General features: G+C 35.5%; 1 pseudogene; it reads right to left on the reverse strand.

Annotated features, from left to right (window-relative positions):
• Positions 1–1,521: 1,521 nt before the first annotated feature.
• LOC117909784 lies at positions 1,522–18,246 on the reverse strand (annotated as a pseudogene).
• Between the last annotated feature and the right edge of the window lie 2,855 nt (positions 18,247–21,101).

The following is a 21,101-nucleotide window of genomic DNA, read 5'->3' on the forward strand; positions in this document are numbered from 1 at the left end:
TTAAGCAGCAGCCAGGTTAAGATCCTTCTTCTTTGCAAATTCAGCCCTATGCTTCATTTCTGATCAGTTTATCATAATGGATTCATTCTCAAGTTTCTGTTCATTTTGGGGAGTTTAAGGGGGAAAAATAACCCTGTTATTGAAGAAAAAATAGTTAATGTTAACCACTTTTTCAAATTTATATTCAAAATGAAATTTTTGTTGTCATGAAGGAGCCACGGTATTATTATTATTTTTTAATTTAAATTAAAGTCGTAATCGATAAATATGAACTTCATTTTTATACAAAAACCTTAATTGTCAAATGCAACTTCAATTTTGAAGTGAAGCTTCAATTATCAAATACGCCTGTAATTTTAAAATAAAGCCTCAATTATTAAATGTGGCTTCAATTTTTAAATGAAGTCTCAATTGTCAAATACGATATCAATTTTGGATTGAAATTTTAATTATCAAATGCGATTTTGTTGTTAAACTTTAAAATTAAATTAAAAATAACCTAAATAAAAAAATATATTAAATTAAAATTTAATGGTGAAATTAAAATATATTTTAATAATAAAATTTTTATATATTTAAAATGTTATTTCAATAAATATAAATTGATAAAAATTAATATTAAATTCTCCAGAGAAGTGGGTGATCGGTGTTTGGTTGCAAAATCAATGAATTCATTTATGGGTTCAATGAAGGCATAGTCAAGAGAAGCTGTTTTTATTATTATTAGTATTATTATTATTATTATTATTTTAAATGATTCTCATTTTAAGGGGCCCAATGGCAATTTTTTTAACTATTTGTTCCCAAAATCAAAACAATAATTATGTGCAAAAAAATTATGTGGGTGCTAAAAATTTTGTATGAAGTTAAAGTAAAACCTCCATCTTTCAACCGATCCATCTGATTGGCTGTTACAGGCGAGAGTGTGTGCGACCGGTCGTACAAAGAGGTAACCGGTTGACCAATTACACTTTCCCGGTCGAATACCAGTCGTGTACCGGTCATGTACCAGTCGCGGTGGCCAACTCATTATCTCTCGAATAGTTACTTGCATCTTGTAAAGTCAACATTGTATGACTATGGTTTTGCATTATATGGGGTTAAATTATGAACTAGTAATTGGTTGTTGAAATGACATTGCTTTTTAAGTTTTCAATGTGATTTGCCTTGGCTCCATGTCCGAAGGGCCTGACACAGGGCCGGAGAAGGGGATAATACAAGGCCCCATTCGAAAGTTATCACTGCCCTCATAGAAAGGCTACGGGTTACTTCAATTTTGCAACCGTAAATGGAAGGGGTCCTTCCAATTATATTCAGTTATAGTATGGTTATATAATGCATTCGGATAAAATTTCAAGAATATAAATACAGTAACTAGTAGATCAACATGTCCATTATGTCAAGACTTAAGTAATGGTAATAATTCAAAAAACATTATGAATTATGTACATCAATTGATATTTTGTTGTTGTTTATATTTAATTCAAAACTCCTAACACAAGTATATCATAACATGTTAATTCAGTTTTGTTCCTTGTAGTCTCCACATTCGCTTTCCTCAGCTGTAGCAACCATCAACTCATCAAAGTTCTTGGTCATACGAACCAAAAATTCAATCTGAGAGAAAACAAAACATAGAGCGTAAAGTCAGTCTCGCATCCTCCAAGGTGCCTTGAAATAGTAGGAATTAATGACTCATAATAAATTAATATGACATCATGTCAGAACTTGGATGTTGTCTTCCCCTTTTTCATGCACACATACAACACTTACATAAATCAAGGCAATTAGAAGAGACTATGTCACTCAAAATTACTTTGTCATGGTAGGCAACATTATGTGACATCCAAAGTAAAGAGGATGAATATAGGAAGAAGGGAGGTTTGAAAGAATATTAAACAAAGAAATGAGAATTTTCCGAAAATTGTTTAAAATCCTTCAAGTTAGGTAGCCTTGTACACCCTTGTACAGTTAGCACATTCGCCTTGTACACCTAGTGTAAATGCCTAGTACAGTTGGAGAAATCCGACATAGCTACAGCTGAATGAGTGTAAATGGGCGGGGTAGCCACTCGCCGATGTCATGGGTCAGTGAAAAGGGGGAAAATGAAACCCAATTTAGGTTCCCATTCATCATACGTGTGCTAGCACATTCCAATGAATGTGTACGAAGGGAAATGAGGAGGGAGTACGAGGCATGTCCCCCTTTGAAAAAAGAAATGAGCAAAGAATTTTGGGAAAATCGTTTGAAATCCTTCAAGTTAGGTAGCCTTGTACACCCTTGTACAGTTCGCACATTGGCCTTATACACTTAGTGTAAATGCCTTGTACAGTTGGAGAAATCCGACATAGCTACAGCTGAATGAGTGTAAATGGGCGGGGTAGCCACTCGCCGATGTCATGGGTCAATGAAAAGGGGGAAAATGATACCCAATTTAGGTTCCCATTCATCATACGTGTGCTAGCACATTCCAATGAATGTGTACGAAGGGAAATGAGGAGGGAGTACGAGGCATGTCCCCCTTTGAAAAAAGAAATGAGCAAAGAATTTTTCGAATATCGTTCGAAATCCTTCAAGTTAGGTAGCCTTGTACACCCTTGTACAGTTAGCACATTGGCCTTGTACACTTAGTGTAAATGCCTTGTACAGTTGGAGAAATCCAACATAGCTACAGCTAAATGAGTGTAAAAGGGCGGGTTAGCCACTCGCCGATGTCATGGGTCAGTGAAAAGCGGAAAAATGAAACCCAATTTAGGTTCCCATTCATCATACGTGTGCTAGCACATTCCAATGAATGTGTATGAAGGGAAATGAGGAGGGAGTACGAGGCATGTCCCCCTTTGAAAAAAGACATGAGCAAAGAATTTTGCGAAGATCATTCGAAATCCTTCAAGTTAGGTAGCCTTGTACACCCTTGTACAATTAACACATTGGCCTTGTACACTTAGTGTAAACGCTTGTACAGTTGGAGAAATCCGACATAGCTACAGCTGAATGAGTGTAAATGGGCGGGATAGCCACTCGCCGATGTCATGGGTCAGTGAAAAGGGGGAAAATGAAACCCAATTTAGGTTCCCATTCAACATACGTGTGCTAGCACATTCCAATGAATGTGTACGAAGGGAAATGAGGAGGGAGTACGAGGCATGTCCCCCTTTGAAAAAAGAAATGAGCAAAGAATTTTGCAAAAATCGTTTGAAATCCTTCAAGTTAGGTAGCCTTGTACACCCTTGTACAGTTAGCACATTGGCTTTGTACACTTAGTGTGAATGCCTTGTACAGTTGGAGAAATCTGACATAGTTACAGCTAAATGAGTGTAAATGGGCGGGGTAGCCACTTGCCGATGTCATGGGTCAGTGAAAAGGGGGAAAATGAAACCCAATTAGGTGCCCATTCATCATACGTGTGCTAGCACATTCCAATGAATGTGTACAAAGGGAAATGAGGAGGGAGTACGAGGCATGTCCCCCTTCGAAAAAAGAAATGAGCAAAGAATTTTGTGAAAATCGTTTGAAATCCTTCAAGTTAGGTAGCCTTGTACACCCTTGTACAGTTAACACATTGGCCTTGTACACTTAGTTTAAATGCCTTGTACAGTTGGAGAAATCCGACATAACTACAACTTAATGAGTGTAAATGGCCGGGATAGCCACTCGCCGATGTCATGGGTCAGTGAAAAGGGGGAAAATGAAACCCAATTTAGGTTCCCATTCATCATACATGTGATAGCACATTCCAATGAATGTGTACGAAGGGAAATGAGGAGGGAGTACGAGGCATGTCCCCCTTTGAAAAAAGAAATGAGCAAAGAATTTTGCAAAAATCGTTTGAAATGCTTCAAGTTAGGTAGCCTTGTACACCCTTGTACAGTTAGCACATTGGCTTTGTTCACTTAGTGTGAATGCCTTCTACAGTTGGAGAAATCCGACATAGTTACAGCTAAATGAGCGTAAATGGGCGGGGTAGCCACTGGCCGATGTCATGGGTCAGTGAAAAGGGGGAAAATGAAACCCAATTTAGGTGCCCATTCATCATACGTGTGCTAGCACATTCCAATGAATGTGTACGAAGGGAAATGAGGAGGGAGTACGAGGCATGTCCCCCTTTGAAAAAAGAAATGAGCAAAGAATTTTGGGAAAATCGTTTGAAATCCTTCAAGTTAGGTAGCCTTGTACACCATTCTACAGTTAACACATTGGCCTTGTACACTTAGTGTAAATGCCTTGTACAGTTGGAGAAATCCGACATAGCTATAGCTGAATGAGTGTAAATGGGCGGGGTAGCCACTCGCCGATGTCATGGGTCAGTGAAAAGGGGGAAAATGAAACCCAATTTAGGTTCCCATTCATCATACGTGTGCTAGCACATTCCAATGAATGTGTACGAAGGGAAATGAGGAGGGAGTACGAGGCATGTCCCCCTTTGAAAAAAGAAATGAGCAAAGAATTTTGGGAAAATCGTTTGAAATCCTTCAAGTTAGGTAGCCTTGTACACCATTCTACAGTTAACACATTGGCCTTGTACACTTAGTGTAAATGCCTTGTACAGTTGGAGAAGTCCGACATAGCTACGGCTGAATGAGTGTAAATGGGCGAGGTAGCCAGCCGCCGATGTCATGGGTCAGTGAAAAGGGGGAAAATGAAACTCAATTTAGGTTCCCATTCATCATACGTATGCTAGCACATTCCAATGAATGTGTACGAAGGGAAATGAGGAGGGAGTACGAGGCATGTCCCCCTTTGAAAAAAGAAATGAGCAAAGAATTTTGCAAAAATCGTTTGAAATCCTTCAAGTTAGGTAGCCTTGTACACCCTTGTACAGTTAGCACATTGGCCTTGTACACTTATTGTAAATGCCTTGTACAGTTGGAGAAATCCGACATAACTACAGCTGAATGAGTGTAAATGGGCGGGATAGCCACTCGCTAATGTCCTGGGTCAGTGAAAAGGGGGAAAATGAAACCCAATTTAGGTTCCCATTCATCATACGTGTGCTAGCACATTCCAATGAATGTGTACGAAGGGAAATGAGGAGAGAGTACGAGGCATATCCCCCTTTGAAAAAAGAAATGAGCAAAGAATTTTGCGAAAATCGTTTGAAATCCTTCAAGTTAGGTAGCCTTGTACACCCTTGTATAGTTAGCACATTGGCCTTGTACACTTAGTTTAAATGCCTTGTACAGTTGGAGAAATCCGACATAGCTACAACTGAATGAGTGTAAATGGGCGGGATAGCCACTCGCCGATGTCATGGGTCAGTGAAAAGGATGAAAATGAAACCCAATTTAGGTTCCCATTCATCATACGTGTGCTAGCACATTCCAATGAATGTGTATGAAGGGAAATGAGGAGGGAGTATGAGGCATGTCCCCCTTTTGAAAAAAGAAATGAGCAAAGAATTTTGCGAAAATTGTTTGAAATCCTTCAAGTTAGGTAGCCTTGTACACCCTTGTACAGTTAGCACATTGGCTTTGTACAGTTAGTGTAAATGCCTTGTACAATTGGGCAAATCCATAATAGGGACGACCAACCAAGTGCACATGGGTGGGAAAACAATGTTTCCACTCTCATGGATAAGGGAAAAGGATGAAAAAGTTAAGCCTTGTTTCGTTTCATATGCATCATTAGTAGGGGAGCTAATATCATGAATTAACATCGTAGCCATCACATAAAATGCGTGCAATGAGGCACCATTCAAGCAATATGTGTGAGGAATGTCCCCGACGATTGGAAAAAGTAAATGAGTAAGTTCTTCAAAATCACTTGAAAACCCTTAAGATACACACCCTTGTACACCCTTGTACATTTAGTACATTGGCCTTGTACACTTAGTGTAAATGCCTTGTACAGTTGCAAGAAATCGACCTAGGTACACCTTAATGAGTGCATATGGGCTGGTTAACCACTTCCCAATGTCATGGCTCAGTGAAAAGGGCGAAAATGAAACTCAATTTAGTTTCCTATTCATCATAAGTGCACTAACTAGTCCCCACAGCTCACCTTCTGCACCATACCCATTCATTCTCTAGAATATAAACCCAACAACCAGATTATAAAGTGAGGAATTTTCAAACAGTTGAAATGCCAATTTTGAGGAGATCTTTTCCGACGGATTAACTGGAAGTTTCTTTCATTTACTTACCTTGTGCCTCATTCGTATGAGGCAAGATGGATATGATCAAAGCCTCATTTATGCCCCACCCTGCACCCTAAAACACGCTGTTATTAAGTTCAAAATTTTTTAAGAACACCCCAACACCAGATCAAAACGGACGTCTTTCCTCAAACCTTGTAAACAAACATCCACCACATCATCAAAGGAACCAACATGAAATCAAAATCTCAGAAAATTTAATCACACCCACCCTCATTTCGATTTGGGAATGATGATGATCACATACATGCGAAGGCTTTTCTGAGTTGCTCACAATCCTCGGCTGCACGATTGGGGGACATTCATAGTTGGCTTCGTCTTTGACCATGGTGTTTACGGAGGGAGAGAAAGGGGCAGGAGAGTGGTGACCCTTTTTGCTATTATTTGAGATTTTTCAGTCAGCATGACATGGCAACATCTAGCTGACTTGGAACTAATGAAGGGCATATTGGTCAGTTAATATCTCATAGCCTTCTTGTTAATTTTGTTAGATAGATGGACCATTTGTTAATTTTTGGGCCCTGCTAGGCCCAAAACACAATTCCCCCAAAAGGATTACCCAAAGGATAGGCACTTACCCATATCATTATGGGCCAGAGGAAAATGAGTGAGCCCACATGAACATGTCTAAAGAATCAAGCCCAAATGAATGTCCTTAGTTCCACTTAAGACATCAAGTTGATTGTTCTTAGCTCCAACTACCCAAACCTTTATGGGCCAAGTATGGTTGAGCCAATTGATTCAGATAATGAACCCAACACCATCAAGTTGGGCTTGCCTTTTCCTTTAAAAGCCTAACTCTTTTTTGCAAATTCTACTTGCAGAGCACGAAATGAATGGGCCCATTTGTCCTCATTTACTAGCCCAATATGATAAGTGACACAAAAAAGTCGGTGGATCAATTTTCTTAAATTTTGTTACACAAACAACTTTTTAAATTGAAATGAAAAGTTGTGTAACTCCCTCATACAAGGAAGCAATACCATCCACTAATTTGATGTTTGACCAAATGTTAAGAATCAAAATTCAAAGTGTAAACATCAAAAAATAAAAATAAAAAATAAAAAAATACAACAACCTAAAATAAGCTTTATTCTATCAATATTTATGTAACCAAACTTTTTCTTATATTTTTTAAACTTTTGTTTTTCTTTTTATTGTCACTATAAAATATTAAAATCAATGTGTAGTTAGCAAATAAGGTTCTAGTTTTTTATGAAAATAATTCTTTTCTAAAACAATATTTTATACCATGCAAAATGTTTGAATATTTATTAGGCCATATGAGGTTTTCACTATCAAGTGAACAAAAAAAAATTTTAAAAAAAGAAAAACAATTAGAAGGTAATTCTAAGAGTAGAGTTTATTGTTTATGTAGTATGCATGTTTAGCATACGGGTTGAGTCTAGGCACTTAGGTTATCCCAATTTGGAGCCCAAAAACTTGGCTTCTATTGAGGCCGTAAATGGTTTTTTTGTCATCTTTGGCCTTAAATGAACCAAAATTCTATGTTCTATTACTTTGCCATTATGTCAAGGCGCCTCCTAGCTCCTTCTCAATGAAAGAAAGTAAGAGCCAATTTGATATTGCTTTTAGAAAATATTTTAGTAAATGTTTTTTAATGTAAAATTAAGATTGTGTTTGACAATGATTCTAATAAGTATTTCTTGTCTTTGTAATATTTTAAAGTTCAAAAATTTCAATTGTTAGAAAAACTAAAAACACTTCCTAAAATCATTATCATACTACGAGCCTTGATAAAATTTTAAAAGCATTTTTTTAAAAGGTGAAGAATCATTGGTACTATTTCTTGGAAAGGATTTGATAGCTAATTCTACTTAAAAACTTTTTTTTTTAAAGTGCTTTAACTCAAAGTACTTCAAATGAAAAAAATCCCAAACACATTCTAAGAGTGTAATCTATCTATTATAAAAAAAATAAGAAAAGAGTCATTGAATGTATGAATGTACATAGACAAGACATCATAAAATTGTGATTACCATATGTCAAGGCACAATGTCTTTGGGGAGAAGCTAGCCTGGCATTGTAGCAAATAAGTGTACTCTAGCAAATAGGATTCAATAGATCCAATCATCCAAGTCAAAAGAAAAGTACAAAACATAGATTTGAAGAAGAAAGCACGATGATTACATGCGTTGGCTCATCAATTGTTGGTACAATAGAGACTCCATCGTCCTTTGTGGAAATAGGTTTTGCATCCTTTCACTGGTCACATGGAGAGAGAATAGTTGAAGACTTTTGGGGGTGACAAAGCATTTGTTTGCAAGCATATACCACCATTCATATATGCTTTCGGCAACACACTAGTAGGAAAAAATAGTAATCCATTACTACAGGAGAAAATTAAAGAAAACAACATGAAAGAAACACACTAACCTAATGGAATGAATAGAAACAACCACATGATCGATTCTTGAACCTGAAAAGAAAAGGAAGTATTCATTGTTGCTAAGTGCAACTTACTTACCCATACTACAATCATTTCTCACCAGCCACAAACAATAGAGAAAGTGATTCTAGCAATAGCAAAACCATATATTAACTAAACCAAGTAGTATTAAATTTCCCTAGTGTTTGGTTACTTCAGTTATGTTACAATGCAAGATTTAGAAGGTGATAATGATACTTGCACTATCTTGTCTTGATCCTAAGAATAATGTCACCACTCTGCTCAAAGCATTTTTAGGGAATGTCAATAACTTCGAGAGATAGTCAACTTGGTAAAAAGTTGCATTTCAAAGCACTTTGTCATGATCCAAATAGAAAATGAATTCAACTTTAACATTGACTCTAAGATGAATTTCTTATTTGGTCTTATGGTTCTCCCCATTTTTTTTGTTAGATAGTGGTTTACCTATTGATTCTACAAAAAATGGTGGGCTTGTGGTTATGATCAAGGTAAATTTTAGACTAATATGGTTAGGTGTTGGACTAGTAGGCCACTTCCTATTTAGATCCTAGCCCATCATCATAAGAATTTATATATTAGACTTTCAATAGTTTTTTATTTTTTTTATAGACGTACTTGTTTTATCTAACAAGGAACTCCCAATTATTCCAATCACATAATAGTTAACTCCTCGTTGACCCACATGACCAAAAAGGCATAGCAAATGCCCTTCTAAATCTCCTTGTTGACAATAACTTATGATTCATTGCCATAAAAATGGGATAAAGAACATCCACTAGTTTTCACGATCAAAACATATCATAAAAATGCCCTTCTAATGTAACTACTTACCTTGAGCACTACTAGAACCGCCACTCCAACACCCATCTTAGGATCATGCCAACTGTTGAAGAACCCATGAGTGACTCCCTATGGGATGAAGAAGACCTTCCTCTAAAGTTCTCTCTTGATGGAGACTTCAATATTAATGGGAAGCTTGATGCAGCAACAAGACAAAGGAAACTCATTGAAACTCTAACCCACATGGCTTTTTCTAATAGCAATTATAGTGTTAGCCACAATCCTGGAAAAAGGCAGAGGTTATATGTAATAGATTGGTATGATAGCAATGGAGATAGCATTGAGAGATTACCAACAATTATAAAAAATGTGAAGAAATCCAAAAGCTCTAGTTTAAGCTGAATAAGATTTGTATTTTAACTAGTTTGAGTTTTAACGAGATAGTAGAAAAGTAAGAGGTTGACAAGTGAACTTAAAAGAATTTGATACATTTGTTTGTAATAGTAGGAGAGAAATTTACTATACATGAAAGGATTTGGCATCTAATTTGGACTATGAATACTTGTATTAAAAAGAAAGTAAGTGTAATTCCTTCTGGACAATAAAATATGTTGACATGAGAAGGAACATATTTACTAGTTCATTTAGTTGCATTACATCAATATGGATCAAATAATCTATTGGTACACATTCAAGGATGGATAAAATTTCTTCTTTACCCTTATTTTTATGTAAAAGATCTAGTAAGCCCATTCCGAGTATCGATGGCTTGGTGAGAATGTTAGATCAATGGTTGACATTGTCAAGTGTGCAATGTGTAGTTGTCGGTGTTACTCTTATAGAGTGAAACCAGGAGCCAAGGTAAGATTGTTATGAACCACTCCTTGTAGAGGAACTTGTAGAGGATAGTACCTCGAATATGAAGTAGTTGATGCTCTAGTACTATATTGCTAATAATAATTTAAACAAATGAATGGAAAACTCATAGAATTGATGGCCTACACCAAAAGGATGCGGATGAGAGGTTTCCATTGTTGCCTTGTCCATATGCTAATTGCATCAAGTTTGAATGTGGTCCCCTTATTTGCATTAAGGGCCCAAGCATTATTCGAATCACAAAATTTAGCACATGTAATACATTTTAGACTCAATTATTAGCGTTAAGAACCAAATAATGATGGAAAGGTAACTCTATATATGTATTATTTCAATCAACATATGTATAGCATCAAATAAAGACACTATCAAGCCCAACATGGTTTTCGCAAAAACACTATGTAGGTTGCTCAAATTATCTCTCAAGTTTATCAAGTTTGTTGGCCATCCATTATACTATTGACCATCTTGTAAAAATTTACCTTTTCAATGTCTCCAAATGTTTATCAAATGCATTCCAAGCAAGAAAACACATTTACCTTTAATAATTTAGCCCTATAAAAAGTGCAAATAGTCCACTTCTCCGACTTTACTAGAGAAGACAACTTTGTGTTCCTCTTCCATGTTCTTTTTATCCACTATCTTAAACTCAAGTTACAGTTACACACCCATTAACAATAACATTCTTGTCGTACAATGATTTAAAAAGCTATTAAGGCTTACACCTTGATTCTTGCCTCAAGGCAAGGCTATGCAAATTAGCCTTGAAGCTATAGCCTCAATATAGGGTAATTGAGGCTTAAGCCTCACCGAGTTAAGGCTTACAACCTCAAAGCTGTAGAGGCTTAAGCCGCAAATATTCAAAGGATTTTAATGGGTTTAGAGCTTTTTGATATATGTTATAAGATGTTCAAGCCTCAATATTCAATAGATTTAATGAATTGTGCTTTTGTTAGGTTTTGGTATACATTTATAATTTTTTCTTGAGTTTAAGACTAGGGTTAATGGGCACATATATGATCATTCAATGATTATGATAAGATTTATTGATTGACTTAGCTCCAAGTAAGGAGAAGGAGGTTGTTTTTTGTTTTCATTTTTTTTACTTGTCTAATGGTGTTTATTGTATACATCATGTATACTCTAGTGCGCTTTTTTGTTAAGTGTTGTTAATATATAGCCTATTTTACCTTCAAAAGAAAAGACTAGGATTAAACGTTTTGGAGTAAGAGCTTACTTAGCAACCAATTAATCCTTTAAATGGAGAGGGAATAAAGGGATTAGGAAGAAGAACGACCATTATAACTAATGAATGAAGAAGAAGAATCCTTATACATTAAATTTGATGTGGAGGATAATATAACAATTGGATATGATTATGATTCCCTGGATGATCCTTACTTGTGATTGTGATGCTAGTGTTAAAAAAAAAATTGATAAAGCCATGAGAGAGAGTTGGATTATAATAGAAAGAAAGAGGAAATAAATTACAAACTATTGATGATGACAAACAATTAATTTGATTATTATGAATTGTATGATTTTCTTATTGTTCAATTTTCCTTTAATTTTTTATTTCATTTTTTGAGATATTTTTCTCTTCTTCTTCATTATTATTTATTATTGTTTTCTTTAATTAGAGGCTTGCACCTTGTTCCAATTCAAGGCTTACACCTCAATCACCTCATTTGGGAAAAATGCCTCAACACTGCCTCTACCCTTTTAAAACAGTACTGCTTGTGTAGAACATGATAGGCATATTGTATACATGCATCATACGTAAAAGCAACATTAAGATATCCTAGTTTGCAATTTGGACCACATAATTATTAGTTGGCTAAAATCAACACAATTGACCAATTCAAATTTTCATTACACTGTTTTGCTCAATGAAGAAAGAAATATAAATTGGCCTTGTATATTGGAATAGGTTCACTCATGTCCTATCTTTGGCTAGTTTGGATATGATAAGCATGCAGAAAAACAAATATATGGTGTTTTAGCTCTCCTCATTTTAAAAATTCTCAAAAATTTGCGATGAGTGAATATATAGGTTAAAAGTGAAAGATCCTTTATTTTAATGCTTTAAACAGGTAAAGTCCATGTAGATAATGACAACATAAATTGCTAACAACTAACTGTTGGCTGCTACCCATTTTAGCAAAATGCATCACAAACTTAAAGATAAAAAGCTCTTTATCTTATATACAGTATTACATAGACCACATATATGACAATGATATGCTTTAATCGTGAAATAACTAAGAGGACAAAAGGAAGATGAGTTATTAATAAATTTTCATGATAACTTAAAATTATGTTTGATTCTCAAAAAGTTTGAGGAAAAATATAAGGGGAAAAAAATAGAAAGGAGAAGTAGAAGGAAAAAAAAAGTTAAGGAAGATAAAAAATAAATTTAAAATCGATAAATTATTTTTATATCCTATTTCAAATTCATTTAACTTATTTAACTCTTTTGTCAAAATTAAATAATTGGAAAATACATACATCTCTAACTAACTTGAATTATAATTGATTCTATTTTATAGTTTTCATCATAAAAACAAAAATTAGAAAAATCATTTTTCTTGATATTTTCTTTCTTTTTTTCATACTTTTTGGGAACCAAACATAACACATACACCCTAACTAATTTGCATTATATTTTATTTTCTTTTGTAGTTTTCATAATAAAAACAAAAATGAAAAAAAATCATTTTCCTTGGCATTTGTTTTCTTGGATTGTAAGTAGGATTGGCAAAGGGGCGGGTTTGGGCCGGGCCACCCCTACCCCATTCCCATCCCAATTATCTAAATATCTTTCCCATCCCCGTCCCAAACCCGGGGCGAGGTGGGTTAATGTGTCCCGTTCCCGTTTAGAATAGACTTGATAATCCCATCCCTGTACCAAATGTGTTTTCGAGTCGGGTAAAGGCGGGGCTCGGGTTCAGGTTCGGGTATTGGGTTTTTCCCAGTTTGAAAAATTCTGTGACATAGGTTCCATGGTTATTTTCCTGTCTTATTCAACATCACAATGATATAGATTGCAACTCTAAAAAACATCAACAATTAGCATTTTCTTCACATACTATTCAGGATTCAGTCAATGTGGCAAAACAAAAATTTATTTTCAATAAATATACAATCTTTTGAATATGTTTTTCTATGGCAAAAAATACAACCTAAATAACAAACACAACCACTACATGTGCCCACTCAGTAGCATTCTTCCAGTGATAGTCCCTTCACTAACCCATACAAAAACCCATCTACAAACAGGTCCCCTGCTCCAATGGCAAATAGTTTTGGTTGATCTCATTTCAACAGGAAAGGCTTAGAGACTATTTAGGGCTTTAACTCTTTTTCCTAAACACCAAGGATTCAAAATATTGAGATAAATGTCTTGGGTGGAAAAACCTACCCAACCCTGACTTGTGGAGGATTTGGAGCCCTCCAAGGCACCTCCCCATCATGAGCATGCCGAAAGATGAAAGTTGAAACTCAAAGAAGAGTTCCATGCTCCTTTCGTCCGTTAAGAGTTCTAGTCTAAAAAGCATTTATTTAAACGAATAAAAAAAATCAGATGTCTAATAAAATTTGAAAAATATTATTAGAAAGTCCAAAAATCGCTCACTTATCCTCCTTTAGGCAATTTTTAGAATTATACTAAAAGAACTCGTGCTCGTCCTTTCTTAAATAGACGAGTTTTCCATGTTATAAACCACTTCTCCAGGTTGGCACAATGTTTTTTGGGAGTACTCGTAGACTCAGCCCCATGAGAAAGTTGGGATGAGTAATTAAAATTTTTGAAAGAGATTGTTTGAGCCACATTTCAAAGTACAAAAAACTGCAAGTCCTTTCTGCTAAAATTTCACTGTTACTTGATAGACAATTAACGAAATGGCTAATTGTGATGTTGCCTTACCACTTCAAACCTCTGAGATATAAAACAGTCAAGTAATTTAACTTCCAGTGGCCATTCGAATGGTGACCACAATGGAGGACTCTGAAGCAACTGCAACCCACCTCTGTTATGCAGAAAATACTTTAGAGTTGGGTAACATTGGAAATCGGCATCACCTACATCCTTATACGATTACTTGTCCACTGTGCAACATCCACCAACAGCAATGTGCAGAAGATGAGCATAAAGCTTCAGATGCGTAATGTACATGTCTACATCAATTTGCCTCTGGGAATTGGGAAAAAAGTGTAGCCTTAACCAAAGACATTAAGTTTATGGTTTTTTTGTTTCTTGTCCCAGAATATATGGCTGGAACTCGGACCATCTGAAAGAAAAATGGAACATTCTATACGTTACTCAAACTAACAACCAGAATGCAGCTAATTCTCCATAGGGCACATCTGAATACAAGTAAAATGCATTTTATTGGTGACATCAACAGAAGTGTAGTGTAGCTACATTGCACTAACCTCTCTTCCGTATTTTGCAAGGCATCTATTAGAACCTAGTGTCACCACTGCCCATTGGTAGTGCTTAGTAAGAAATTCAAGAGCAGCCTCAGGACTAGCATTTTCGTCATCTCTAAAACCATCATAAGAGAAATTAGCACCATTTACCATAGATTGCACCAAAAATTTTAAGCTGGATAAGGAGGATTAATTCTCTTTCATCACCAATTGTTTTAGCATGATAGGTTAGGAAAAATCAATTGGTAATCACCTTAACAGCTCTCTTGTTTCATCCTCATTGGCAAAGCAAAGATCTATATCCCCTTATTGCAGTAACTTTAGAAGAGGTCCTCTAAAGTTCCGAACCATCTGGCCAAGGTAATAAAAAAAAAAAAACAATGGTTAAAAGAGACAATTCCTCACCCACTAATTCAGAACAAGTTTGTTCCAGTGTATAAGTAGGATATTGCAGTCAAAGTACAACAACCCCTTATTTTTTTTTTTTTTGTTTTTCAAACATGGTATTATGCCACTAGAGGACTAGTGAGTCTTTTAATTGAAAAGGGCATAAAATTCTATATACAAGGTATGATCATTTTAGGGAGTGTAGGGGAACTAATTATAAAGATTATGAAGCTCCATTTCCTTTTTTTTTCATTAACATTTTGGTGATAATTTCATTTTGTTTATCACAATGCAGAAAACCAAATGGAAGACTTTCTTTCAATCACATGCAAAGAAACTCATACCTCAAAACTGGCCAAATCCAAGGATACAAATACGCCCTCCTCTTTGGCCATCTGAATTACAGCATGAATAACTTCCAAATTATATATCCCATATCTCATTACCAACCACTATAACAACAGATGGATCAGCAATTGATGAATGATATGTTTTTCAGAAGCTATGCACTACCAATAACCAAACAGAGCAATTACATTGTGATGCGACTCTTGGTAGCTTAGCTTTAAAGGTGTATCAACAAAATTTATACCTTAAATACTATTACTAAAGTAGCCAAGCTACTATAGCATAGTGGTTCTAGGATCGTTCACTGGGAAGGGTTTTCGCAAACACAAGTGATATTTCGAATTAGGAAAATAGGTGATTTTCTTATGGATGTTGGCTTTAAAAGAAGATGTAAATGTTTTAGAAAGATTTAAACTAATCTAAGCTAACATTAAAGACTAAAATGAAAGGGTGTAAAAACAAGTTTCTCAAAGATAGGATAGCTATGCTCTGGCTCTTATGCAAATTGGAAATCTCAGGATAGGCTCCTCGTGTTGGGGTTGCAAATATGGTGATGCTTGCTTCCCGAACCGGTATGGATTTAGCAAATCAAGTTTTAATCCTTTAAAATGGCAAAACAGATGGTAGTGAATTTCATCAATGGTTATTCACCTTAGACTTCCTTTGAATGGCTCGTAAGAGATAACTAATGGTCTAAAGCCAAAAGCTTACCAAATATTGGCAACTCAAAGTCATTCCAGGTGATAAACTCACCTTTCAATGGCCATTGAAATTGGTTCTAACGGATTAATGCAAAACTTGGAATTGAAAACCTCACCTTCCAATAGCTCGTAGGAGATAACTAATGGATAGAAATCCAAAAGCTTATCAAGTATTGGCCGTTGGAAGTTGTCCAAAGGAAATAAAAACCAAACTTTGCATTAATGAACCATTAATGAAAAACGACTACATTACCTTCCAGGTGCGAGAAATTTCCATGGGATTGCATCCAAGCCATCACATAACATCCATACTTTGAGAAACTTAAAAGGTTTAGCCAATTATCCTCTGAGGAAAAGTCCTCAGAGGATGTTTGGCTACTAAGAAAATAGAAATGGGGAAGAACCGGAGAAGAGAGAAAAAAGAGCTTTATATATTTCTAAGTTAATGTACAGAGGATCGATCCCCCCAATAATTTATTTTTCCTCGAGGCGTTGTGCACCCCTATATATAGCAAAATTACAAGATAAAGCCTTATGTCGCTGAATACAAGGTTACAAAAGGAATTTACATGAGAAAATATCAAGCTAAAAATATCTGGGAAGTCGGTGGTGCGTGCGTGGAGAAACAGAGGATTTCAAAGGCATTTTCGCAAGGTGCCTAAATCCACCTTGCGAAATTTCGCAAGGTGCCTAAATCCACCTTGTGAAATTTCGCAAGGTGGTTCTTCATGGTGCGAAATGGCCAAATTTCGCACCATGAAGAAAATCTCCTTGCGAAATTTTCGCAAGGTGAGAAATGGTGTTCCCATGGCTTGATGCAGTTGTCTTCCGAAGGCCATATCTTCCTCATTTCAGCTCCAAATCGTACACGGTTTGAAGCGTTGGATTCTTGACTTCCTGAGCTTTGAAATGGTATATAGCATGTAGAAAATGGACTTCGGGAAGTACTCCAAAAGTGCAAAAGAAGACTGCAGCTGCTGTCCTCTATTTTCTTCACTCTGTTTTCCTCTTCTCCATTGTTCTTGTTTGTGCTCGTGTTTCCACTTGAAATTCAAGCCTGTAAACTTCCAAAATCCTTCCTTTAACTTGTCCAAGTAGCTCCTCCATCATTTGGCATCCTTGAATTGATTTATAAGCTGATAAAAACATGTAAACTTGCCACAAAATGGTTAAAACCAATTACTAAGGACCTTAATGAATTAATTGGGTTAAATGAATATGATTACTACTCAAAGGTGCTTAAAACCATTATAATTAGGTCTACAAAATAGCACTTTTTGGTAGTAATCACATTGCATCTATGTATTTGAAGCTGAGCTATAAATTAAACGTATAGATGCACCTTTATGCCTATAGTTTAGATACTTACAAAGTAGCTAATATCATTTGTTGGAATACAAATTTAATCCAACTAGTTAATAGTAAGTTAACCTACCATGTCAAGAAGAAAAAGAATAATAAGATAACAGTAAAAAGAAATTCCATGGTCACACTTGATCCATGATATCCTATTTCCATCTAGAGATGCCTTACCTTTACCCCTTTAAAATCCTCTTTAGTTAATTCCTCTGCCTGCAAGGGACAAAACAATAATAAGACTCCATGTATGCTCATCTTAATAAGAAAACTGTATGAAAAGAAAGACTTGGAGCCTAAACTATTTTAAGTGAAAAGAAATAAAACCAGAAAAGCAGCATGCACCTGAATCTTAACAGCACTTGAGAGACATGGCCGCATAGTACGATTGCCCAATGCATCAACCAGGCAAACACACTGTGATGTACCAGTGTCAATAAATTTCCAGCGCTTATCATCCAGAATTCCAATGAGAAAATGTCAAAGAGCTAGTCCATTTATATAGAAGAAATATGAAGCTCACTTGAGTTGTTAGCCCCTTCTTTATCTTTAATGCTGAAAAGTTCACTCCACTAGAGCCCATGTTACTTACAAACAAGCCGCCTTGCTCATCATCCCCACACGCTCAGAGTATTCCACAGTTGACCCCAAAGCCTGCAGAGAGTCCTCGAATAGTATTGGCAACACTAGCCCTAGCCATTGTCCTCATAGGAGATGGATCAGGAGGAGAAGAAAGGATGTGGGTCTTCACCTCATTTAAGATATGCTCCAGGTCTTTAATTGCAACCTAATCAGAATACGAGTAGAAAAACTACAGGGTTTAAAGAATAAAAATTAAGTGAGCCTGTTACCATCCAAAGCACTAAGAGCACACAAGCCTCTCAATAAAGTTAATGCCTCAAGCTTTAAACCCAATCCAACATATTAAAGCACATTTTTACAGTCATATTGAAATCATTCCATCATAAATTATTCTTCAAAAAAATTGCTTCTGAAAACAATGCAAACAATAAAATAAAATAAAATAAAAACTTCTACCTGATTTGTTGTTACTGGTGCTCCTCAAAGATTCTTAGGTGTTATTTCAGCAATAAAGACTAGTACCTGTTCATCTAGAGGAAGAGAGAGATGTTTAATGCTTCTTAAGTTGCATAATTATTGGAACTTCATATCCAAGAAGAGAAGTTTCTCATAAAAGCATACCACATAAGAAAGAACACCAATTCCATATAAGATGAAGAAATCTCCTAAAATAAAGAGAAAAAGATCCCCACATTGAAACATCCAGATGGTAAAACATGAAGAAAAGCATATACAAATATATCAAAATTATAATTGAAAATTGGAGATATCCTACAAAAGATAAAGTAGACTGTGAGCCATACTGCTATATAGATCATGGATTACATCCCCATGGCCTGATTCCACCCACAAAGAAAGCAAGTTGTGAGAGAAGGTTTGTGTAGGAAAAATGCTCAAATATGAACAATCTCGACAGAGTATCCTCCATCTTACCCATTTTCGACCAATAAAATCAGCAATCTGCCCACTTGTGATAGCACTAATCATTACCCATTTTTTACCAATAGAGTGAGTTAGGATTCGAATGAACAGGACATAGAAAATAATAACAATAATGTAGTCACTGAAGCAAAAATGATTACAAGTTCTTACCTCAGGTGCCCGGAAGCCCTTGGTTCCAACACAAGGGCCCTCTCTCTTTTGTTTTCCATCTCCTAGGAACAAATTAAATGTGATTGACCCTAGAAGAAAAGATAGATTTATCAACCCAAATCATCCAAGTTATTTAGGTAGTATGCCTTTGTTATTTAATAATCTAGCACCAACAACAACAATTCCGAGAGGCATTGGAGAAATATAAACACTAATGCCCCAACAAGCAACCCCAACGTCTTCATTTACTGCAATTAGGTCAGCACTAAGGCCTTCTTTGCCAAAAAATACAACTTTGATGCTTAATACCATGGATATAACAATATAAATTATAACATTAAGATAAAAATGAAAAATAAATAAATATCACAACTACAACATATAAAAATAGAAAATCTTCATGGATATGGCAACATTAAAAAAAAAAACATTAAACATAAAGTCTTCCCAACATATTCATACATATAACCACATTAAGATTAAAAAATAGCATTAAAATAAAAAGTGTATCTTGGGTCCCAAAATATATCTCCAATACCAACTTCACTTCAAAAAAAGAACCTACAACAAGAGTGATTCATCATCTTCATCCATGATTGTGAGTTTGCCCCTTGGGTTAACAAGCAAAGAATCACCCAATAAAAGTAAGAATAACAAGAAACAACTTTATTAAAAAATTCAACATAGTTGTTTCATAAGATTGAAAATATTTTAGATTAACTACCTTCCATTTCATTTCCCAACCAACTTTGAGCACACATTAAGGCCTCCAAAGTATTTGGATGGAGTCTACTATGATGTTTTGATACCATCCTACCACCCGTACTGAAGGCTGACTTAGATGCAACTGTAGATACTAGAATGGCATAGATATCTCGAACAATCATCTGTAAAGTCAGATACTTAATACCATTTGTTTTCCACCAACTCAAAACATCAAAATCTGAAATCCTTAGCAAAACAGTTTCTTCTAAGTAGTAGTCTAACTCCGACTTCGCATGACCCTCTTCATTGGTACTATGAACAAATAAGTCAAACTTCGAAAAAGGATCTTGTTCGTCATAGGTCAACTCAAAGAGATTTGAAACTGATGAATCACCATGAGATGAAGTTTGTTGACCCATCTTAGACTTTGATTGGTACTCAGAAAGCAAATCATAACATAGTTGACGAATTTTTCCAATCTCACTTGAAGCTTCAGACCTATACATTATCGGAAAATAAAATTCTAAAATCTTCATCTTGTATCTTGGGTCTAATACAACTGCTATTGCCATTACAATATGACATCCACTCCAATACTTATCAAATTTTTCTAACATACTTGATGCCATTGTGCTTACAACTTCATTTGAGCAAATCAACCAATCATACAATGCTTCTTTAATCTCACACACTTTGATGAAAAAGGTATTCGCAGTGGGATAATTTCGCCTTGAGAACAACTTTGTTATATTATAAAACAATTTAAGCCTTTCACATATTTCTCTTGCTAAATTCCATTCTTCCTCTGATGGCACTATGGTGTAGAGCTTTTCACGTTACTTCAAACGCAGGAACACATCTTTGTAAGTTATAGCTATTGATAGCATCAAGTATGTAGAATTCCATTGTGTTTTACAATCAAGGCATAGCTTCTTGTTGCATGGAAGGTGCAATTGGTGAGCTGCATCTTCAAACTTTTCTACTCTTGATAGTGTTGCTGACCAATATGCAACACTCTCACGAATTTTTTGAATTTCTACTCTAATGACATCTAAACCTTCCTTCACAATCAAGTTCAAGACATGTGCTGCACATCGCATATGAAAGATTTTTCCATTTAATAAAAGTGAACCACTTGAAGATAATTTCTCTGAGAAGATATCAATCATGCCATCATTACTTGAGTAATTATCCACGGTGATTGTAGATAGTTTCCTATCCATATTCCAATCCAATAAAAAATCCAATAACACATCAG

The sequence above is a fragment of the Vitis riparia genome, unplaced genomic scaffold (assembly GCF_004353265.1).
Source record: "Vitis riparia cultivar Riparia Gloire de Montpellier isolate 1030 unplaced genomic scaffold, EGFV_Vit.rip_1.0 scaffold349_pilon_pilon, whole genome shotgun sequence".
Classification (NCBI taxonomy): Eukaryota; Viridiplantae; Streptophyta; class Magnoliopsida; order Vitales; family Vitaceae; genus Vitis; species Vitis riparia.